The sequence below is a fragment of the Callithrix jacchus genome, chromosome 21 (assembly GCF_049354715.1).
Source record: "Callithrix jacchus isolate 240 chromosome 21, calJac240_pri, whole genome shotgun sequence".
NCBI lineage: Eukaryota > Metazoa > Chordata > Mammalia > Primates > Cebidae > Callithrix > Callithrix jacchus.
This window is the reverse complement of record NC_133522.1, coordinates 3,229,688-3,255,961: the sequence shown is the minus strand read 5'-3', so window position 1 is coordinate 3,255,961 and position 26,274 is coordinate 3,229,688.

The window sequence follows — 26,274 nt, the reverse complement described above, 5'->3', positions numbered from 1 at the left end:
AGCTACCTCTTAGCAGTCCTCTTTCTCTTTACAGGGCAAAGCAAAAGAGAAGAAAGACATTGCTCGCTCCTCTAGGTGAAAGTCTCTGCTTTCATTAAAGTTGACGAACACCTTTAGAACTTAGATTTATGGAGTTCGTGCCATTTTTACGTGAAGGGGATAGGTCCATATGGCATAAATCAATTCAGTCGGTCACCTTTGCTGATTGAATCATTATAAATATCACCACAAGCCAAATGTACATGACAGAGAATAAATGAAAACCATTTATAAAAGCAGGACTGGAATAAAGAAACTGACTGAAAAACCTAAAGAGCATTCTACTCCTAAATGTTTACAAATGAATCTAAAAATGTGATCAGAAAATATTCTGGGTAATGTAATGTAAAGCTATACATTGCAGATATTCATCAAAGTACGGGGGTCTCCAGGCAGTGATAAAACTTCTTTTTCAGAGTCTAACTTCCATGTTTATTGTGTCTCAGTCATTTCATAAATAATTACTTTTGAGGTGTTGCAAATAATATGTTAAAACCCACAAATGTGCAACGTTTGGCACTCACTTGATGGTGGAAGGTTTTAAACCTCAATTTAAAAGTCAAACTAAAAGACAGTTTACAGTACGTCATATACTTTTAAATCAGCATCCCAGTATATATAGAAAGTATGACATAATTTTTTTTAATCAACTGAGATAAGATCTGGGTTCTTGTGCTTGTTCTTCCCTTGAAAGCTTGCGTAAACTACCCAGTCACTTGTTGATTAAAAACATTTACTGGATGTCTATTATATGTCATGTTTTGTACCAGACACAGGGATTTAAAAAAAGATACAGTGTCTTTCATTAGTACTGACAAGTAAAAAACACAATATATCTTAAATATGAGGACAAAAGGATACATATAATATCCCAACGGCAGCTCAATCACTTCTGTGGTTACACAGTTCTTTTTCATTCATGTAACTACTACCTGTCAATTATATTTTAGAATACAGATCAAGATTCATTCTTTTCTATAAAACTCTTCTGATCTGTTCAAGTTATGTTAAATGCTCCACTCTTCATGAACATACAGCTGTGTTTAGAACCATCTTTCACAGGGTAACACTATATTGCAATTATTTAGAAGTCACTCTTTACATTAAACCTGTAAGTGCAAAGAGGCTTTTTCTCTTAATTGCCTACCATAAGACATACACAAAAGTAAGTTCTTAATATACGGTTCTGTGAATGAAGAAATGAATGAATAAACGGCATCTAACTCAGTTTGATCATGGTAAGCTACAACTACTCTTTGAAGAGAACAGTTCACAGTATTGAATATGGTGTTTGGACATATAGTCCTAAAAATCAAGAAAGATATTGAGGCTACACAGCAGCACGTGGGATTTGTTTGAAACATGGTATAAATGCAATATTCATGAAAAAGATACGAGACCTTGGTCAGAATGTAGGCACTAATTCTTGGTAACAAGATGCAAGGTCTAGTTAATAAAGAGGTTGAGGAGGTAGCAATGTGTTAACCATTGACAGGTATGGTGGTGACAGAGTGTAGAAAACCGGAGTTGAAAAATGGCAGCAGATGGTAAAAAATTGAAAGATCTCTTCTTGGCAAAGAAAGTGGACGTGTTGGCAGGTACAGTCGACACTGTACTCCACGGTTCTGCATCCCTGGATTCAACCAACCAGGGTTTGAAAATACTTGGGGAAAAAGAGTTACATCTGTGTTGAACATTTGCAGACTTCTTATCATTTATTTTCTAAACAATGAGTTATAACAGCCACTTATCTAGCAATTACATTGTATTTGGTATTATAAGTAGACTTGAGATGATTTAAAGCATGTGGGAGAATGTGGACAGGTTATATGCAAATTCTGCACCATTATATGTCAGGAACTTCAACCTCCATGGATGCTGCTGTACACGGGAGGTACTGGAACCAATCCCCTGTGAATAGCAAAAGATGGCTACAGCTGTTTATGTCGCAAAGACAGTATGTAGATAATCTAGGATAGAAACATGAAGTGTTGCTTTTGCAAACAATGCCAAGAGATAACAAGTCTGGTAAGATTGGTGTTTGCTAGGCTAGAATCTTTGAATATTTTGGATAGAAATGTCCTTCATTATTAATATTACAGAATGTTTAGAAACAGCTGAACAGTGTTTACTAGCACCCTTTCTTACATTGGGCCTGAAAACCTCGTGGGAGAAACAATTAACTCTGAAAACAATGGGAGATAAAGCTATATTCTGGCAAGCTCAGTGAAATTGAGAAAAAGAACTCTTGAAGAGAGAAATAATACTTTTAAAAAAGCCAATAACCTTGTGGAATGATGTCTGACAAAGAGGACATCCAGCACTGAGGACGATGGGAAATGCTGTCTGCATGTTCCTCGATCCACCTGTACACCAGAATGAAGACTAGTTGTCCTAGAATACGGAAGGAAATGTGTTAAATAAAAAAAAAAATCCCACTTTTCCTGCTGTCTTGTATCTTCCTCCCTGTCACTCCTCGCTGTCCCTTCCAAAAGAGCATGACAAGAGAACAATAAAGACTTTTTCTAAGAGACAGTGATAGAAATAACCAGAAGACACCATATTCAGTGAGGAATTTGTTGAATATAAATTCAGAGCCTAAGGCAGATTTATACCACCATGCTGGATTTCTGAAAAATGCAAAGAGGAAAAGCAGAAAGGAGACGACATGGCAAACTTGGACTCGGAAATCATTGTATGACATGCCCTCCTTGGGAACTCCTAGAACAGCGGTTCTCAATCAATAGTGACCTTAACACTGACTCTGAGTGTCCTAAAAATTCATGTTTCTCCAGAGTTTCTGATTCCATAAGTGGTGAACATGAAGCCTAAAAATCTTTTTATGCAAAAAATCCCACAAAAAAGAAAAAACTAAGTGACTCTGCTCCCAGTGTCTTAGGCTACCTTTGAAACATTGCTCAAGAGCATTATGTTAAAAACTGTTTTCAGGGCCGGCACAGTGTCTCACGCCTGTAATCCCAGCACTTTTAGAGGCCAAGGCAGATGGATCACCTGAGGTCAGGAGTTCAAGCCTGGCCAACATGGTGAAACCCCGTCTCTACTGAAAATACAAAAATTAGCCTGGTTGGTGGCATGCACTGGTAATCTCAGCTACTCAGGAGGCTGAGGCAGGAGAATTGCTTGAACCCAGGAGGCAGAGGTTGTGGTGAGCCGAGATCACGCCACTGCACTCCATCTTGGGGAATAAGAGCGAAATTCTGTCTCCAAAAAAAAGAAGTTTTCACAATAATACTGAGATGTCATTTGTCCCTTTAAACTCTGATGACCTTTACACTGAGGGAGCATAAATAATGGTGGTAAAATTTCTAGGCCATAAGTCCAATCCAGGTGGGGAACGCTAAAGTAATTTAGTAGTCATATTTTTAAATGCTATATATTTAAAAATTTGTTTTGAAGTTAGTTTCATTTAAGCATTAAGATTGTCTTTTATATAAAAGTACAGTTATTGATTTTATTAAATCTTGAGTGCACGTATTTTTAATATTCTATGTGACAAAATGAGACATGCAAATAAAACAGTTCTGCTGTATTACAAAAATATGCTGGTTCTCTATAAGAAAAGCACTTATTTGATGATTCATGTTTCCAGATGAACTATTTTGTTTTTTCATGAAATATCATTTTCTCTTGAAAGAATGCTAGTCTCTTTTCCACCAAGATGTGGAAGACCACTTTCAGCTGTTGAGGCAGGTGTAGGCTTAAGCTACCTAGAACTTGTCTTCATGAACTGTTACCTAGCTTTTCTCAGTTATTTAAGAAACTTTTAACTAAAAAGTTATGTAAAATGTTTATTTTTTAGGCTCTGATTTCCTCCCATTCACTTTTTACTTTTTTAGCTAATTTAATAAAAGCTATTACTTAGAATCAGATAATGTGGGATCAACCTAAGTTTTGATCACTTGGGATAATCATAGATGAGCCATTTACTTTAAGTCAGAATATTCTTATTAACAAACAGGATAACAATGACTATTTCGTAGGATCTGTGTGAAAATTAAATAATTAATGGTATTAAAGTTTTTTGTGATACCTTTCTATGAATGTCAAGCAGTACACTTGGTTAGGTTGACAGAAGTTGACACAACTCTGCATTACTTTGTGCAACCTTTTAAATGTGTGAATTAGATGAAAGTGTAAAGGCTTTTCATTCGGATAAGAATTCTTCTCTATCTGCTGCAATACATGTGGTGCAGCAGTATGCTTACCATCCCTAATGGGTAAAAAAAAGGAAATGATGAGCAACTGTGAATAAATCTGTGATAAAAAATATGCAAAGAAGGCACAGTGAGTTTAATTCAGACCTAAATATGCCAATTTTAATTCACAGAGAGCACACCTCTAAAGGCAGTTAATTAAGGAGTGTTAAGAGTAGCAGCACTTTCAGGTGAGCTTACCTTGGAAAAGGCATCCTTTCTAAGATTGCCGAAGGGTATAGTGGTTTGACACACGACTAGGTCAACACATAACAATTTAAACAAAATAGACTCCTGTGAAATGAAGGTCAATTTTTAACAAATAAATAATAACCATGGAGGCTATTTTAAGTGACATTATTTTAACCAAGCAGAAAACAAATGAGAGCATTAGAGACATTACAGCCATTCTGGAAACTCCTATCAAGAGCCTGAGAGCAGCAATTCCTTGTGAGTGCTTTGTCAGGCCAGAAACAAATGCAGGCTTCTCACTGTTGTCATTTAATCAGAACGCTGTTTGTGCTTTCTCCACTGGTTAATGTGACCCTGGTAACTAAGGGCTGAGGTCAGATCGTAGAGTAAGTTCTTAAATATCCGATGGAATTACCCCAAAATATAACAATAAAAGATAAAAGAATACGGGATAATCATGATAGGGATCAACTGGCAAACTTGGTATTGTAAGGGGACTGAAAACAAGACAAATGTCTCGCTTTTTTATTTATGTATGTATTTATTTTTAGCTCTCATAACTGGATTATACAGATCTTAAATTTAGATGTTGTAATTTATTTTTCTGGATGCTTACTTTATCCTAGAGATGGGGAAAATCATAGAATAGTTCACTGAAAAATTGAGTAGACATCAAAATATTTTAAGTCAGTTTATACTTAGAGCAATATTAAGAGTTCTTACTTTTAATGACCAATGTGTTTAATTAAACACACATACAGATGTAGAATCATTTGCATCAGCCACTGGACCCCTTGTCTTTCAAGCTTTTGGTAGCTTTTGCATCACTGTTAGAAACTTCTAGAAACTAGGGCAAGAATGCAATGCTTGTGCCCAGGTGATTTGTCAAAATATTTATCCAGAGAAGTAATTGAGTAGAGCAAGGTTAGTGGCTTCTGTGGAAGAGTGGGAAGTAACATTTAATTATATGTCTTTCTCATATTGCTTAACAAAATGGATCATTATGACTCACACAGCCTTTAGTCCAACAGTTGTATTAGACGAAAGCAGTCATTTTTTCCCTTAATTATGTGGAAAATACTAAGTAATCACCCAGGATCTTCAAATGCTTAAGTGTGAAATCCTCTCAGAACATTTTTAAAACTTGAAATTATGGAGTTGCTGAACACCAGAGCTTTATTATTATTTACTTTCAGATGTGTTTTCCCTAACGCTCACACTCAACGCTACAGCCTTAAGATAGAATTAGGGATAGGGTTGCTTACCAAAGGAGACAAGAAAAGATAATAGGACAAGAAAAAAAAAAGAGGGAAAAGAAAAACGAGAAAAGAAAAGGATACGGAGGGAGGAATAAAGGAAGGAGAATGAAAATGATGGCATAAAAATTACTTAAATCTCCAATAATTTTATGTTAATAAAAATATACATTATAAACATGTAGATTGCCTATAAATGTGTCTGAGATCTTATGTTATATGTATTTGCTGAGATTAATATCTACAAATGTTAGTATTTAAATAAGTAATACAATAAAGTCCCTTTTTCTACCTCTTTTCGAATCTGATTGAGGAATATGCAATAACAGATGGAAAATCAAAATATTACACTAATTATTAATAACACACCCTAATGGAAAGCAGCAAGCATATTCCCGACACTTAGTCACAGGCCTCAATGACTCTCTTATCGTTCTAATGACAGTCGGGGCTCCTGCTCTGCCACTGCCCTCCTTGCTTCCTGTGCATTAGCCGGTTTCTTAGAATGTAATAGCCTTGGCCGGGTGCAGTGGCTCATTCCTGAAATCCCAGCACTTTGGGAGAGGTTTTCCATCTGTTATTGCAAATTCCTCAGATTTGAAGAATTTAAGTCTAAAAAATTAAATTTTTAAAATTTCTTCAAATGCTCAAAATGTGTGCGGCACTAATTATATCCTATGAAACCCATATTTTTCCAGAAGTTAGCCCATACTGAGTATCATTCAGAGGGTTAACCTTCCATACATGACTGTAGTGAGTCTCTGCATTTTGCCAAATCCACAGGAAATTAGAAGTAGCTCAGTCGAAGAAGTAACAATAGCTGGTGCAGCTCAAGTAACACATCTAAGGCTGCTCACACTGTCCTCCATGCTTCTACTGTACCTTCTAATTATTTCTCTTACAACAGTTACCGTATTTCCTTACCTACTTGTTCAGCGAATTAGATGATGTGTTCCTTGACTATAAGGGCAGGTCTTACACATTTTACCCTTGTATAATGCTTAGCCAAATGCCTGTGAAATGGTGTTCAGTGCAGTATTCCCAATAATACAGTATTTTATTAGAGTAGATTTTAAGGTAATAACTACATTTAAAATGTGAATGAATAATAGAAAAACAATGTAGTATCCTTGAAAAAATATTATGCTCCAGAGGCTATAATAACTGAACCTAAAAGCATATGAATGTCGGGTGTATATCTGTGGTTAATGTCGTATCTTGTGCTGTTACTATACGTGTATATGTTACTATATGTGTATGAAGTTAACTGCTGTGGGCAAGTGATATAAATGATGTACACGGACATAACCTGTTTCATCTGACTCAATGAGAACCATCTCTTATGAACTGCTAACAAACTGATGTGTTGATGGTATGTTTCGGGGGACTCAAAAGACTGGAAAGTTTCTTCAAGCAACAGACAGAAGAGAAGCTATCAGCTTCTGTCACTGCAATAGCTTGTGTGCGTATCCTTACGCGTTAAGTAATTCCCACAGTTTTTTCTTTTTTTTGACAATTTTGCACTACAAATTACGGCACACGTTTATAGCCTAAATCCACTTTTATATCAGACGGAAGAACAGCATTGGCAAGGTTTAATGTAGTTCTTTGTTTCCTGAAAATACTCTTGATGCAGGCTTTGTTTTACGGAAGAGACACTAAGTTGATATTTTATGTTCCGTGTATTTTTTAGTGATCAACAAGTAAGGAAAAGGTAAAAAAAAAAAAAGAGGCAGCATTAGGGAGCTAATGTAGAACTGTGATGTGTGTCTGTGAAGTCTGGACCAAAACGATGGGGATTTATGAAGTAAATATTGATATATAAAACGGCAAAGTTGGGGCTAATGGCCAGGGTTGTTAGACTCTGCCTCCATCAGTGATTGGCTATGGGTCATTCTGAGAAGAACCTGCCCTGGAATAAGGTGGCCTTCAGCAGCTGAGGCAAACCTGAAGAACACGACTGCTGGGAGCAGCTGCAGGACTTTCCCTTGAAGAATGAGCTGGTGACACAACTCTTGGTCTATAAAACCTACAGAAGAAAAAAAATATCCATCTAATATAAGAAGCTATCCCCTTCCAGGACCACCTTAGCTGTGTTTTGAAACACAAAAAAATGAACTAGAATCGCTCATTTATTCTGAGTGCAATCCTGATAGATATGAAGTTTAAAGTAACCTACTTCCAATTATGTATTATTAGGGCTGAGTAACTCCTAAAGCTTCAATAATTATTTTCTTTCAATAATAATAATAGTAAAAGATGAGGGCTAGTTATTCGTGTTAATTGAAATTATTCTGAAAATATAAATACTAAATACAGATTTAAAATTGTTATTGTTATAGAAGCGAAATCTAGTACAGTAATTATCTTATAACCTTTACTTATAAATCTTTAGAGATTATTGATAATTAATCTTTTGCTTTATAATATTAGATAAATTTAATGAATATGTATAGCTGCACGTGGTAAAGTATACTTCTGAGAATCAGATACATTTAACAAACTAATGTGCCTTTTTGTCAGTTGAAAATGCTATTTCACAAGATGATGTAACTGTTTACATTTAACGATTACTTAAAAAAAATAAAAACTTTTGTGAGTTGATAAAAATTAAAGAAGAAGTTTCAATAGGAAAATAGAATATTTCATGTAGGAGTCAAACTAATACTTAGCTAAATTTTTTACCTTAATGATTGAAAAACATTTAAATAACATAATGATAAATTAAAATGCCTATTTATATTTGGGAAAAAATTAAATGGAAACATTTTACTTTGTAGTTATTTACACAAATAGAATGAGTCAAATAGCAACTAAATATAACCACTGATATTCAACCTCTAGAAACTCGTAACACACTGACTGACAAGCACTTGATCGGTCAATGCTCATACTGCTTGTTTTTATCTATAAGGAATGACATTTGGTTGACAGAATTTAGTAAAAGGGGTTGATGGTCTGCCATACTGACAGCTTGAAATAAAGAATTCTGAATTGTCATAGCATACATTGATTAGACAGAGAAGTTATAAAATTTAAATAGAATTCTCTAGTACCAAACAGTGTGGTCATTAATACACCATATTTATTCAACTGTTTGCAGACTGCTGTAATAACTGATTTTTAAAATAAGTGTGTGTGAATGAGAGAACATAACACTTGTGTCCCTGTGTAATTTATAATCTATTCTGTCAGATGACAATGACAAATATACAGATTTTATTCAATTTTTTATCAGTCTCTTATGTAGTCTATACATTGTTTATTATAGTAAACTTCACTAACCATAGAGCAAAACGTAGGACTCAAGTAAATATTTCACTATGTCGTTATAGTATCGAAAATGAAATCTAAGCACTTTAATTTTATATGAATTTTAATGTTATTTGATATTAGTCAGACCCTCAAAATGAATATTTCATTTTCCCTAGAATATATTCTGTTTTCTTACCTTTTTGACTTTTTCATGCTATCCATTTTGTGTTCATTTTACTATTCCAATGTGTATCTATTTCTCTACATTTCCAATTTTAATTACTCATCATGGATCAGTAGAAATTATACTATTTGATGTGGTTTTCTGAATCCTCAACCCATAACATTCTCTTTTAACTTTGAGCAGACAGCATCCTTTCTCTTTGACTATGTTTTATACTAAACAAGTTTCACGAAAGTCTTACGTCTTACCAAAATGTAAGCCCCATATTGTCAAGAAGAGTATATTTTTAATCTTTTTGTTTTCAGCTTTTATTTTAGAATGATGGGCACATGTAAAGATTTGGTACAAAGGTATATTGTGTGAGTCTTAGGTTTGGAGTACAGGAGAGTATATTTTCTAACTATACCCCCAAATAGTAACTGCAAAATGCAAGCATTATGATGCATAATTACTGGAGAAATATATGTATTGTCCACAAGACTGGACTGACTTATATAGATGCATAGTCAATAAAAAAACACTAATATTTCAAATCACTACATTTTTAATGTGAAATACAAAGCTCAGAATTTCCCAGGGCCCTGGATGCAATAAAATACTCTGATTGAGAAATACGTGCTTTGACAAGAAGCATTTATGTAAGGAAAAGAGAAAAATAGAATAAAAACATATTTATATTAATTAAGAAACCAAAATCTTGTGAGAATTGTTTTAACTCAAAATCCATTCAAAATTAAAAGCAGTACCACTAATCTTTTTGGGAACCGGAATATTTTGAAATCTGTAAATATTTGAGATGTAATTATACAACTATATATATATATATATATATATATATATACACATATATACATACATACACACACACAATAGCTACACATAAATTTGGCCAGTATATATATATATATATACATGTGAGTATATATATATACTCATCTTATTTATAGTAAAATATATTTTCTATAACCTCTACACCATAAAAAACACTGGATTGTAGTTATTGTGAACTAACAAAATTGAAAATTCAGTGCAATTGTCAGCAAGGTACAGAAGTTACCAATCAGTAGAAAGAACACCCGTATGAACAACACAAATGATATTAAAACACTTCTTTCTATATCTTGGAATCCAGACACATTTAATGAACTAAAATTCATGTGTATTATTAATATTTTGATTTACAGAACTCATCCAATTCCCTGGTCCCCAGGCACATGTAGTACAAGAACACCAATTTAATTAAGATAACGTTTATAATTCAACAGTCAAGTTGTTACCTTTTACATTAATAAATTCTGCTTCAACAGATGCTATACATCAATTTCTGAAGGTTTACAAAGACAGAATTGTAAATAAATTGCAAATATCAGGGCCTAGAGTTTAAAACAGTATCATCAGGTGCTTCACGGAATTCCCGTAGAGGAAGTTTCTTTCTTCTCTCAGGTTAGCTATATCAGAGGTTCCTACACCCTGTAGGAAAAGCACCCAGTTACAGTCTTTGATAATTAATTAGAAAACTTGTTTACATGGAAGTGATTAAATAACTTATTTGCCTGTTGATATTAGCTACAAAACATCCCAATTCATAAACAGTCTTACCATGGTTTTTGGAAGATGAATTAGTATTCATGAAATTCTTTGAGATTCAGAGATGATATTTTCAAATACAATAGTTATATAACATTTAGATAATATGAACTAGTGTTAAGAAAATTGGGATTAATAATTACTGTAAAACTTCAAATCGGATCTTCAAACGTATCGAGACACAGCCTGTAACGTATCTAAAATGAGATCTTACATATTTGAAATCTCTAGAAAACATAACCACAATGGTGTTAATAAAGGTTTGATACACGAAATGGGTGTTAATATGTGAAGGGGAAGTAAGACTTCATAGACAACACAGATTGATTATGCATATACTTATGCACCCAATGCTATTTTAAAGGAGAAAAGTCAAGACATTTCAAAATGATCATCTAAATCGTCATAATGTGGGAAGTCATTAAATGACTCCATGGAGGACCTTCAGGAGCCTCCCCACGTTGCCCACTGCCCTCTCGGACTGCTCATGGCGGTCTGATGCAGACCTTCTGTATGGCCAGGCAAGCATGCTGTCGTCTCATCTGTCCGACTCCTGCCCCTTGGTGACTTTCTTGGCCTGTCATATGCCCGTTAGCCCCCTGACTCCTGGAATAGCAATCCCTTTTGTGGTCCATTCTTTCAAGATTGCCTCCAAAATTCTCAACTGCCTACGGTCAACACTTCTAGGCTTGCTGTATTCATTTGTTCTTACTGACTTGGTCATTCACTTGGCTTTCGGCGTTTTGCACGTTATGGAAGGCACCGTGCCTCACCTGTCAAATGAGGTTAAGCTCCCCTTAACGTACTTGGTTGTACAAGTCACTTGAAAACTACTCTGAGTTCTTGCTTATAAAAACACTCATACGAGTGTTTTTTTCTATTGAACTATTTATAAAATAAAAACACTCCTCAATTGCAAAAAAAAAATAATTTTAAATAACCTAAGTAAACAAAAAGATATTCTGTGTTCATGGATTAGAAGGCTTAGTATCAAGATGGTAATAGGTAATACTCTCCAACGTGGTCTACAAATTCAATACAATCGCTATAAAAATCCCAATGATTGGTTTAGCACCAAGGGTAGAAAATAAATTTAAAAAAAATAAAAATATAAATTTTAAAAAAGGAAAATATAATGTGTTATATTCCTAATGTATAATGAATAGTGTATATAAATATATAATAAACACATTCTTAATGAATGTTTATAATGCTACTGGGAATGAGCAAATATTTTAAAATACGAAACATGTACGAGATTATGGTTTTATTTCCGAGTCAAATGTAAAATCAATTACTCATAACCTGAGTAAAATTTTTAAATTCCATAATTTTAGTAATATCTATAATTTCAATAATAATATTCTTGAGGGTATTGTTAATTAAAGAAAAGTATAGAAACTGATAGTGGTGACTGGGAGTGATGGCTCATGCCTGTAGTCCTGGCACTTTGGGAGGCTGAGGTAGGTGGATCAAAAGGTCATGAGTTCAACACCAGCCTGGCCAATATGGTGACATCCTGTGTCTACTAAAAATACAAAACTTAGTGGGCATGGTGGTGTGTACCTGAAGTTCCAGCTGCTCAGCAGGCTGAGGCAGAAGAATCACTTGAACCTGGAAAGTGGAGGCTTCAGTGAGCTGGGATTGTGCCACTTGACTCCAGCCTGTGTGACAGATTGAGACTCCACCTCAAGAAAAGATAGGAAGAAAGGAAAGAAGGAAGGAAGGAAGGAAGGAAGAAAGGAAGGAAGGAGGGAGGGAGGGAGGGAGGGAGGGAGGGAGGGAGGGAGGGAAGGAGGGAGTTGAGGGAAGGAAGGAGGGAAGGAGGGAGGGAGGGAGGGAGGGAAGGAAGGAAGGAAGGAAGGAAGGAAGGAAGGAAGGAAGGAAGGAAGGAAGGAAGGAGGGAAGGAGGGAAGGAGGGAAGGAAGGAAGGAAGGAGGGAGGGAAGGAAGGAACTGACAGTGGAATTATCATATTTCTTTATCTCTCATGGGTCATTAAAACAAGTCCTAATATTCATTATGACACATCCTTCCCATCAAATGAAATAAGCTATCAAGATATAAGGACATGTAGGAGCGTTAAGTTTATATTATTAAGTGAAAAAGATAAATCTTAAAAAGGCTACATGCTTTATGATTCAACTACAAATCATCTTGGAAAAGGTAAAGCGATAGATAAAATCAGATTATTGGTTGCCAGGAGTTAAAGGGAAGAGGAACAGAGAGGTGGAGCACAGAGAACTGTCGGTACAGTGAGACTATTGTGTATGATATCATAATGGTGAATAAACATCATTAATGCCCTGTCCAAACCCATGGAACACACAGCAGTAAGAGTGAGCTAATGTAGACTTTGATTGCTAAATAATGATGACATGTCCAGGCTGGTTCACCGACTGTAACAAATGTACATTGGTGTGAGTTGTTGGTAGTCGCGAAGGCTGTGCCTGTGTGGGGAAAGACAGTTCATGGGAACTCTGTCCTTTATGTTGAATTTTGCTGTGAACCTAAAACTTCTTTGAAAATAAAGTCTATGTTAAGATAAATAAGCATAATTATAATAATTAAAATTGATTTTAATAAGACATGTGCTAAAAAATGGCACTGGCATCAGTGATATAATGAAAACTGCATATAAATTTACTTGTTTTTTTTGCTAACTTTCTGTTTTAATATACAGACTAGTTGAAGTGGACAATAATTTTTCTTTTTTGATTTTCAAATCCTAATTTTGGTGGGACAGAATGTCAACTAATATAGAATTGATGAGGATGGTGCAAATGGTATAGAGAAAGCATGAACTTTATGTGTTTGTCTTCAGTTAAAGTCACTGCATAAATGTAAGTTACAAAGCAAACTCTTTATGATTAGAAATAATCATGTAATCTTAACTCAACATAGCTTTAGTCGAGAAAAGTATTCATTCTCAGTTTAAGGAATACTGAAAGAGTGTCATCTCTCAATGAGAAGAGCTTGTTGCAGTGGGGAGATGTGGTGAGTGGAGAACGGGACTTTTGAAATGATTGATACAATTATCTCCACATATTATGTAGCTCTTTGGGTTGTGACAAACTCTATACTCAGATATCCTGTACAAGGATAAGGAAGATTATCCTTCATTGACACAGTGGCTTCCTTTGAACTATTTCAAGAAAGGCTGTTCAATAAACAAGATTGGAATGAAAATCTATTTCTAAATGTGTCTGGTAATAATCTGTCAAAAATAAATTTTATGTACATGATCTTTGACATGAATCTCTGTATGTGAATGTTTATGTGTGTATTTCCCATTAATTTTAGGAGGACAGAGAAAACAACAAGAAATTATTTGATGCCTATTCTATAAAATCCTACACATGTGTTAACATGCTGTAAAGGACAATTGAAAACAAGCAGTTATAAAAAGTTAAAATAAGTAGTATCCAAGCATACTCTAAATATAATGTCTTTTAAGTACTAAAACTGCATGTGAAAAATGAGACAAACTAAACGTAGGCTCTCAGTAAAGGGGAGGCTCCCACACACACACGTTTTCTCCTCGCAGAGCTGGAATACCATTTTCAACTGCTGCTTCCTCATGATTGGCCTATCGCTTCCTTTTAAAACTCATGCCATGTACTTATTGTAGGCTTTTAAACATATCTAATGACAACCATTTCTCTATTCCAATTTTTACTTTTAACTGTCAGTACTTTAAACCAAGGTTAACCCTGGGGAATCTTCTAGATTCTTTTCCCCAACACTTTTGCAAACTCCTCAATGCTGATGATATTGAGAAAGAAGAAAGGGAAAAATCCGTTAGGTAAACAGTGAAGGCTGGTCCTTGGAGACGGAGCCTGCCTGAAAAATCACAGCTACAGGCAAAAATAGAGCAGCCTGGGGAAAACACAGATAAGCAGGCAGGGACCAGAACAAAAGCCTTTTGTTCTTTGTGTACCTGGTGGGCTCCAGGAAAAAGTTTCCTCCCCTTTCAGACATGTACACTGTGGGCTCTGTGGGAACTTGTGCAAGGTGGAGGTGGGCTTACCTAAGACAAACTCACAGTTATACAAACAAGGGAAGTGGCACTTTTTGCTTACCTAGGGACATGCTCAGAACTACATAGAAAAGAGGGAGTTTTGCAGACAGCTTTTTAAATAAGAGAAGTTACTCAAACAGCTCCAGATATGAGAGGAGCTTCTTATAAAAGCTTTTGAATTCAACTGTAAAAGTGGTAACCCACTCAGGCTCCACTCTCCACTGTGGAGACTATCTTCTTTAGCTTATTAAACTTTCACTCCAACCCACCCTTTGTGTCCAGGCTCCTTATTTCTCTTGGTCTCCAGACAAAGAGCTTGGACAACGAGACCAGTGACCTTGACCTGTTTCAATATCACTATTAATTGTTTGGTGAATCAGCATTACATATTGTTTTAAAACTGCAGGCTCACTACGGTTTTAAAACACTACATCTGGAAACCAGAAAAAAAGATGAGTTGAGTCCTTCTCATGCTTGAGATTTCTTCTGCTTTCCTCTTCGATGGCATCTCTCTTATCGTTCTGCCTTTGCTATCAGGAACTCAGGTGATTACACTGGTACTGCTCAGATTATCTCCCTATTTTATCCCTGTTTTATGGTCAGCAATTAATAGCTTTAATTGCCTCTGATCAGTTCCTTTTCAGCAATGTGATTAGTGTTTGACTGAATAACTGTGGTAAGTGGAATTTTATCTCCAGAACCTGAAAGTATATTACCTTATTTGGCCAAAAAAAACTTTGCAGATGTGATTATGTTAATGATATTGAGAAAGGGAGATTATGACTGATTATCTTTGGGCCAGGGTTAAGAACAAGAATCTTCTAATAGAAAGAAGACAGAGGGTCAGAGTCAGAGAAGGAACCGAAGTTGTCACACTGCCAGCTTTGACGAAGGGGCCATGGGCCGATGAATGCCGCTGGCCTTTAGAAGCTGGATAAGTTTACGGAACAGTTCTCTCCTGGAGAATTTCCAAAAGGAATGCCAACACCTGCTAACACATTGATTTTAGTGTAATAAAACTCAGATTAGACATCTGATAGGCAGAACTTATCAAATGTAAAGCAGGAAACTTACGTTGTTTTAAGCTACTAAATTTACGGTAATTTGTTACAACAGGAAGCTAAGACAAATATCTTTAGAATTCTGCCTCTACAACAAGCTTCTTGGAATTTGTTACTGGTGGCCAGTTACCTTTTCTCTGCAAATTATCTAACATAAAACAACAACAACAAAATAAATCTTGATGTCAATATAACAATGGCTAAATTAGTGTGCCAGTCACTGTACTGAGTATAACATGCAATATTTCACTTAATTTTATTTAAAAAACTGAGAATCACAGAATTTAAGTAGTTACAGTCACATAGCTAATAAATGAAGAAACCAGGATTTTAAAGCAGATGATCTGACTCTGAATCTGCCCTGTCTTAAGCATGTTGCTTAGACCTAGTGGCTCTCCTAGTTAAAACACTAATCATTTTTGTAGGTCTCTTGAGGAATTTTAAAATATGATTTTACGTACTAGACAAATGTATGCACATTGCCCCTTATATAAATAAAAAATTTAACATATGCAGTTTTCAAAAGTAAATTTATTGATATTTGTTCTTATAATTTGCTTTAACAGATATCAGAAGTATAGTTCTTGAGGGGATGATAGGACTGAAAACAACAGAATTAGGAGAAATTCTGTTTAATGAATAGTTAGACACTCAAATTCCTTCTCTAGAGCAGTGCAATCAAATTCACCCTGCAGACAAAAACTAGAGCTCTATCCTGTGGAGATATTAACCCAGGGAGGATTTGACCTCGAAGCATCAGAGGCATCAGGGGAAAGGGTGTGCAGGACATCTTTGAGTCTGTCTATTTCCCTGGTTCTTTTCCTTCTGGATTTTGACTAGGTGCATATTGATCACTACAGGGTGCCTTTCCTCCATTCAACTACCTTCTTCAGGTTCTGAGAAGTGCTGTCTCCCTTTGCACACTGGTTCATTGGTCTTGTACCAGCTCTCTATTGTTACTGATAAAGGTTATTGAATTATAGGTAACTGAATTTTTGCTTACTCAATTCTTGTAACGTTGACCAAGACTGTTTAAATAATCTTACTATTAAACTCTTTTTTAAAATCAATTTTAAGTGTATTATCATTTTTGCTCTAGAACTCTGATACAATTTTACTGGAAAACATGAGGTTTAAAGCAAAGTTAGCCTGTTATAACACTAAGAACTTTTAAAAAAATTAGCTATTAAAACCTGACATGGATACTGATAGACCTATGTTTCAACGAGACTAGAGGATTTTTCTCTGGAGAAATAAATGAAGCAAGTAAAAACATTCTCAGTTATAAAAAAATTTCTTCATCCTCACCTTTTTACACTTCAGTCACACAAACACAAAATAAAACGCTACTCATGATCACACACATTCCGTTCAACATTTTAGTGCTTTGATTTTAAATATTACTAGAAAATTTATGACCAGTAATATTAGAAAAAGAAATCAATTTCTACCATAAAAATACAGAAACACAAATAAGAATGAAAAAAAATTAGAGAAAACAGAAGCATTACCAAAGATGATAGAACTTAAAAATATTTAATATACCAAAGTATATATAATAATATATCACATCCATTAATACGCCACAAATTTAGATAGTCCTTCTATCCATAACCCAATGATAAATTTTAATGTACATGGTCACATCTAAAATCAAGGGAAACAGGAAAGACACTTTAGCTGAATAGCAAATTATTTAAGAGGGGGAAAAGCATATATATGTATCCACCAAAATAAACAAACAAAAAAAAATATAGTATAAAAAGAATTTTTAAAAGAAGAGAACAAAAACATACAGAAATCCCATCATAAGTAACTTTTTCAATAAATACTTTCTGGAGGAAGAGATGAGAACAGTTACCTTGTGTTCATTTGCTGCATGAAAACAGAGCACAACTTCAACAAACAGCAGCAATGACCGAGGAGCTATGCTGGAGAGCAGCACGGGAGCAGCAAAATACCTGTGAACTCAGAAGCCCAGGATAACATCGGAGACAAGGGAAGAAGGCACCCACCCCTGCCACACTGTCTGCCCTGATGGAATCGGCTCAGGAATGGGAGGATGGATTTTAGAAACAAGATAAGCTGGAGATCCTTCGTAGTCCCCATTTCTACTATACACACCAGGCAACCTTGCCACAGGAGAGACTCACCATCTTCACAGTCTGGGTACCCAGTTTGGAGAGCTGTTAAAAGCTTACACCATGCACCCCCCACTCTCAGGACCTGACTGCTATGCCATGGTTCCATTTGGAAATAACTAATCAACTAGGTAACGTTTCATGATAGAAAATCAACGTACAAAAATTACTAGCATTTTTATACAGCAATAGTGAGCTATTTGAAAAAGAAATAGAAAACAAGTATATGTAAAATACGTACAAAAAGTGACATCTATGAATAAGCAATCATCAAAGTGAAAGATCTCTGCGCTGAATGCTATAAAATACTGATGAAAGAAATTGATGATGCAAATAAATAAAAAGACTCCTCATCTTCATGGCTTGAAATAATTAATATTGGAAAAATGTTCAGAATACCCAGAGCAACATATATATTTAATGCAACGCCTAACAACTACCAATCACATCATTCACAGAAATAGAAAAAAATCCTAAAATTTATATGAAACCACAAAAGATCCTGAAAAGTAAAGCAATACTGAGTAAAAAGGAAAAAAAAATCTGAAGGCATCACATTACCAGATTTCAAATTATACTACAAAGCTATAGTTACCAAAAGCAGCATAGTATTGGCATAAAAACAGACACATATATCAATGGATTAGAATAGAGAGCCTAGAAATAAATCAACTTACATACAGCCAAGTGATTTTACACAAATGCGCCAGTGACACACACTGGGGAAAAGATAGTTTCTTTGATAAATCGTGCTGAGAAAATTGTATATCCACATGCAGAAAAATCATACTAGATGCTTAACTCTAATCATACCCAAAAATTACTCCAAGTGGAATAAAAACCTATGTTTATTTTGTGGATAATTTTAAAAAGAGAGATGTCAGTTTACATTATGAAACATATTCATGACACTAGTTAAGAATTGGCATTTCTTTTACATATATTTACATGCAAGAATTTGGGGATATCAAAACCCAAACTGCTAACTCATGTTCAAAATTGTAGGTACGTTTGGAAAATGATTTAAAGATAAATCAAACATGGAGCACCATTTCCTGTAAATTATAGCTACTAGTTTACATAATTATTTGTTATATTAATAGATATATTTGCTGAATAGCATTCTAAATATAAAACGCCCTGCCCTCAATCATGTTTGAGTCAATTTATACAACTCTGTGACACACATTTCAGGTTTGCTCCCTAAACTAAGCCTGCCGTGGGGAAATTGAGTTTAAAAATATACCTCTTTCAGGATTCTCTTTCATTAATACAGTCATAACCTGGAAAGGTTACTGATTTTTATAATTCGACTTTCATTCACCTGTGACGTTGAAAATGTTGGAAGAAAAATTTTAGATAAATTCAATTTGGTAGAGTTTATTTGAGCAAAGTAAAGTTCATGAATCAGTCTGCACTAAGAAATAGTAGAGGTTAAGGGAGATCCAGCCAGCAAAGTGGGCAGACAGTATTTAAAAACAGAAGTAGGAGGTGACATACAGAAACAGCTTCATTGGTTATAGCTCAGCCTTTGCCTTATTTAGTCATGGTTTGAAAAAGCATTTGGCTCATATAAACACAATCTGATCAGTTGGCAGTCTTCAATTGGCTGAAGTTTGGCTGCTGTGATTGCCTGAGACTCAGCTACTTGTAACAAGAATATACTCTTTATTATGGGTTATCCAAGACACACAAGCCACATCAACAGAGAAGTGAGGGGAAACTCCAAAACTGTGAGAGAAGGAGGATGATGGGTAGCATACATGGCCTGGACCAACTGCGATCTGGGAGTAAATCCCCAGTACGGGAGAGGGTGGGTAAGTGTCTCTCTGTGATCCATCTTCCCACTGGGGAATTATACAGTCCAGGCCATGAGAATTCACCGTGACCTCCTCAAGCACTGACTTGACTTGGGGAAGGGCTGGAAGACTGTGAGAAGGAACTGCTCCAGGGAAATAACATGTCCTGGGTCCTGCATCCTCCGTAAACTTAAGTTGCTACAGAAAGAAGACATTCGTGGTCTTAGCTTTTAAACTGCAGGCCTGGGAACCAGTGGTACCAGTTTGGGATATTATGGAAACTTGAGCTGTAGCTTGTTGAACTGGGGCCTGAATTGAACTGATGGTCTCCTACAACCAGGACTGACAAGCAAGCCTAGTATGGGCTCCAGCCACCAGCACTGGAGCCAGACAAATTCCCCCAGGACCTGAGCAAAATGAAAGTTGCCACGGAGGCTTGATCCTGAGCTGGGCAGGTGCTCATATGAACCAGGGCTTAGTTACAAGCTAAGTACAATCTGCCTAGCAGAACAGAACTTCGGGGTCAGCTGCGAGAACTGGAATAAGAGAAGGAGCTTCACCAGGACTGGGGTGGGAGATGGACACAATTCCACACTCGCCAGCCAATGCTGCAATTGCTGGAACCAGCAGCCCCAACACCCACCCATGGGAGGAGCAGTTGCCCCTCAAGCATTTTGCCAGGACCTGAGGATTGCCCCTCACTCCCATCACAGCTTGTCACAGCTTGGCATAAGCTTGCCACTGGGAGGTCTGAGTTCAGGCTGGTCTGGTTCAACCCATCCTGGGTTTGCTTCACCTTCTGAGACAGAGTGTGGGACATAGGTCCGAGGAATCCACACCCCAGCCCACCTCCTGGGGCACCTGCACGTTCTCCCAGAGGTCAGAGGTCAAACATAAACACCTTTCTGCTACCACCTTATCTGGCTTCGACCTGAAAACACCACCTATTGACCTGGAGGCTGGCCCACATGTCCCATTACAACCAATTCCAGCACAGGGCACAAAGTTTAGGAACTGAGAGTCTCACTTCCACCACTACCACCGCTGTCCATGTCAAACCAGCTGTTCGGGAGCTTGTGAGCCCACTTACACACTCAGTACACACTACTATAATTCGATTCTGAGAAAGTCACCCAGAGGCCCAAGAACCAGCCTGTCTGGAACCACCAAAACAGGTGCCAACATATGCTGTCCCTGGTCACAAGGATAGATATATTTGCCCCATAACCACTAGCATTGAAACATGAAGAAGGATCCAGCTGGCATTGTAGCTCTCAGCACAACTTCACTGCAGTCTGCACAAGTAACCACACCTAACACACTAAGGCAAACACAGATACCAATGGCACAAAGGCTATTTATAGCAAAAAGTTATATAAAGTCTTCACCAATGTATCCACCGAAAGGAAATCCGGACATCTAAACAACCCACCCAACGTCATAGACACATCTTCAGGGCAAAAGTACCCACCCCCACAACAAAAGTAAACTCAAAAATAAGAGTGACTGTTGCTTCAGATGCACAGCAATTAATGGAAAGGCATAGGTGACATGAAAAAGCAAGGTAACATGACATCATCCAGAACACACACTAATTCTCTAGCAATAGACCCTAACTAGAAATAGATCTCAAATAAGTAATTTGTAATATGAACTTTAAAGATGCTCAGTGAGATGTAAGAGAAAAATATTGTCAACTGTGCATTCATCAGGGGATTCACATCCAGAATACACAAAAACTCAAATTCAATAACCAAAACAAAAACCAAAAATAACCCTATTAAAATGTTGTTAAAGCACGTGAATAGACTTTCATTTTTCCTGAAGAGGACATAAAAATGGCCAACAAGCATACGAAAAAATGCTCAACGTTACTAATCATCGAAGGAATGACTAAAGCCACAGTGGGTTGATATGATCTTACTTCAGTCAGAATGGCTGCCATTCAAATGTCAAAAAACAGCAGATGGTGAGGAGGCAGAGAAAAGGCAACTCATACTCTGTTGGTGGGAATTCAAATTAGGATAACCTTCATGGCAAAGAGTAGATAAAGTTTGGAAATTTCTCAGAGAGCTCAAAATAGAACCACCATTCAATTCAGAAATCCACAGTACCGGGTATTCACCCAGTGGAAAAAAAAATCGATATATCAAAGGATCCCCGCACTTCATGTTCATTGCAGCACCATTCACAATAGCAAAAATACGGAATCGACCTAAATGTTCATCACTGGATGACTGAATAAAGAAAATACGGCATGTACACAATGGAGTACAATTTGACCAGAAAATACAGCATATACACACAATGGAGTACAATTTGACCAGAAAATACAGCATATGTACACAATGGAGTACAATTTGACCAGAAAATACGGCATATATACACAATGGAGTACAATTTGACCAGAAAATACAGCATATGTACACAATGGAGTACAATTTGACCAGAAAATACGGCATATATACACAATGGAGTACAATTTGACCAGAAAATATGGCATATATACACAATGGAGTACAATTTGACCATAGAGAAAAAACTAAATCATGTATTTTGCAGCAACATGGGTGGAACTAGAGGCTGTTACCTAAAGTGCAACAAGCCAGACACAAACAAATATGACATGTTTTCACTGTTAAGTGGGCACAAAACGTGCACACATGGACATAGAGAGCGGACTGATAGACAATAGAGACGTAGAAGTATGAGGGGCTGGAAGTGGGTAGATAATCAGAAATGTCTTAATGAGTGCAATGCACATTATTTGTGTGATATATACTCTGAAATCCTTGACTTGACCAGTATGTAATTTACAAATGGCACAAAATTGCACTTGTACCCCATCCATTTACATGAAAAAAGAGAAACTTATGATAACATTAAATTTAATATTTTACCTGAGGGAAAGAGAATTCATTAAACAGGCAGCACTCAAAACCAGATATAGGTTCAGAGAGATCCCATCTCCTAATTGCAGTGAATATTTACAGGCAGAAAGTGGAGTTGTCTATAGAAGTAACTGGTTAAAACTAGGCTTTGACATGTTTGGAAATGGTCTGAACAGCTGGCAGCTTGTGATTGGCTGAAACTTGGCTGCTGATGATTGGCTGAGACCCACATATCTGTTACAAAATTGGATTCCTAAATCAGGTTTCAGCTTTTTATGTACTAACTTAAGTTGCAGTTTGACAGATAGAAACTTAGTTAAGAGACCGTCTCAAGACAATGACCTCTTGTCTATGTAATTTAACAAGCTGAAAATGAAAGCAACTAATTTTGCTTTTGATAATTGAGTATAGTGACTCTAGAGTATCATTAGGACCTATGTGAAAATTTATCTGAACAGGAAATAAGTGTTTTTAGAGCCACCAAGATTATGGAGTTATTCTTACCCTCATATAACATAGCTTATATTGATAAAAAAGTTGCCATATTTTACAAATTTTATTCCATATTATTTAGGTCCAGTTTATAATGCTGGATTTGGTTTCCTTAATTATAACAAAGTTTATTTTCTACTGTACAAAAATAGAATTATCCAACATTGTAAGAAGAAGATATTTTAAAATAATTAGTATTGATACGTAGTCAAATCTACTTCAATAAACAAGAAAACTAATGTAAGGAAATTTTACAAATTGGCAAAATAAAAAAAAACAGTCAAAGATAAATATTATGTCTCCTGACTTTTAAGGCAGATAGGATTTTCATATGTATTACTTCAAATTAAATTAATATTATGAGTGAAAAATTGGGGGGGAGAGAGAGAAAGAAGGTTAGGGAGTAAGAAGACAAAAAGAGACAAAAACTAGAGCTGTTTTAATAAGATGGACCATATGGTGATTTATCCATATATTCCTCATATTCATAAATTTATCATTGACTTCCATAGTCATGAAGAAATGAGAAAACAATTGATTTTATTTAATATGCATGAAAACAAAATGCACTTTTTATCAAAAATAAAGGAAATCTATATGTACATCTAGAAAATGCATGGTCATAATCATAAACAAAATTTTTCATAATATATTTAGGTGCAAATTACATTAACTTGCAATAGTGAAAAACTGAAATTATCAAATAGGTTAAAGGAACGCCTGACACCTTTGTACACTGTTGAGAACACAGTAAACAATATTCAGTTCAAAATATTAATACTGTTAGATAATTTCTGTTGAATCCATTTTGTTGCCACCAAGTAAATTGAATTACATATGTAAAAAAGGTTTTCAGACTATAAAAGTGACTTGCTAGAATGCTCATTAAAATGGAAAGTCAAAATAAATTAGAGGACATTTAAACTCTTTTCCATCAGTTTTTTTATAATTAGGTCTTAAAAGCTAAAAATTAAGAAGCTTTGGATCAGAGGTGAAGAAGCTATTATTGTCGCCCTTGATTAAGTTTAAAAATATTCATTGGAGCCAAGAATAAAAGCTCTGAGCCTCTTTCTGAGTCATTAACTATTATCAGTACTATAATAAATATTTCCTATGGAAATAAAACAAATTGGATGTCAATTCAGCATTTCACATATAAAACAGGCATTGGTAATTAAATGAGTGTGATTCTTTATGAAACAATAGTTTTGTTAACAGGGAGTATGGAAGATTCAAGTTGTTTTATTAGAATTAACTGAGATTGACATTATTATTCTTATGAATTTCGACAATTATTTCCACAATATAAAGGTGATTGAATTACATACTCAATTATTTGACTTTGCAAATACTTTGCATAATGTACTTAAATTCTGATACTGTCTCAAAAAATTTTGAAAGAGTTTGTAATATATTGATTTATATAGCATTGATCAAAATGGACAGTAATACCCCATAGAAAATAACAAACAAGAAAATCTCTAAGAAATCCAAGATTAGAAATAAAATAGCTTTTTTAAAGTTCATTACTGAAAAGCTGCCGAAATTTTTCCAAACTTAATTTTGTATGATAAAAACCTTTTTTAACTCTAAAACAAAAATTAGCCTATTTCAAAATGGAAATCCACTTTCTGGTAAAACTACTGTTCCATTTATTTTATTATTTTCCTGGACACATACTTGGATAATGTATTTAGTGACCTCCTTAATATGGTACTGTGTGTCTATATCTGGTCATTGTTTTATAATCTCCTTGAAAAATCAGTTACTTGGAAAATTAGATTCTTCGAACCTAATTGCCAAAAATTATAGTTAGGGAATTCTACACAATTAATTATTTGCTAGAGTTGAGAAAATTAAAATATTTACATTAAATGCATAATTATGTTTAATTTCCCAAATCAAATAAACAGAAAGTTGTTTTTTTCACATGCAACTTTTACATCTTACATTTAGTAGCCATCTGATTTTGAAAACATGAAAAAAGTATTATTACTTGTAAATGTGTTTTTGATTTTTAGACTCTTAGGTCAAAACAGCCATTACCATTTTGAACAAAAGATATCAGTTAATTACATTCGTATTTTTCATCAGACATATTTACATGTAGTGTACCTCTTGTTTCAATGAACACAACTAATTTGTATTAATTGTCTTGGGTTGCTATAAATCTGCAAAACAAACTGGATGACTTAAAGAAAATAAATTTATTGTTTCACATTTCTGGAGGCTGGAAATGTCAAGGGGTAAAAAAGTTGGTCCCTTCTGAGGTCTGTGAGAAACTGTTCCTTGCATCTCTACTAGCTTCTGGTGGGTGCTGGCATCTTTGACATTCTTCGGCTTGTAGATGCATCACTGTGACATCTGTCTTCCTGTTCGTATGGAATTCTTTCTGTGTGCATATGTCCCTCTGTCCAAATTTCCTCCTTTTTAAAAAAGACACAGTTATGTTGAATTATATAATTCATCATCTGCAAAACTCTATTTCCAAATAAGATCATATTCATAGTTACTGGGCTTAGGACTTCAACACGTTTTAGAGGTAAGCAATTTAACCCATAGCTATTCAAAATGGTCAACTGATAACTATTCAAAACAACCAATCAATTTGAATTTTTTCCCCACATCCATAGGAACTGTGCAGAAAAGTAAAAAAAAAAGTGTGGTCTTATCATTTATAATTTATATTTATTTATTTATGAGACAGAGTCTCACTCTGCTTCAGGTTGGAGTGCAGTGGCAAGCTCAGCTCACTGTAACCTCTGCCTCCTAATATATCACTGCGGCCATATTCCCCTTGAAATACTGCTGCTGTTTATACACAACGAGTTTATTTGGACCACATAAATTCTTAGGTCTAATTGGATAAAAGGTGAAGTATCACTCAAAATTATAAGAAAAATGACTTTCTATGCATCAAAGAACAAAATTCAGTGTGCTATTCAATATAATGTTTAAATTAATTCTACCAATACTTTGAAAGGATAGTGAATATATTATAGATAAAATATAAACTAATCCACTAGTTTCTTTAGCAGAACAGAATATTTCAATTTTTAATCTATTTTAATTTGTTTCTTTAACTCAGATATTTTATCTAATTACTATCAATTAAACTCTGGTCTATGGTCTTTTCAGGTACC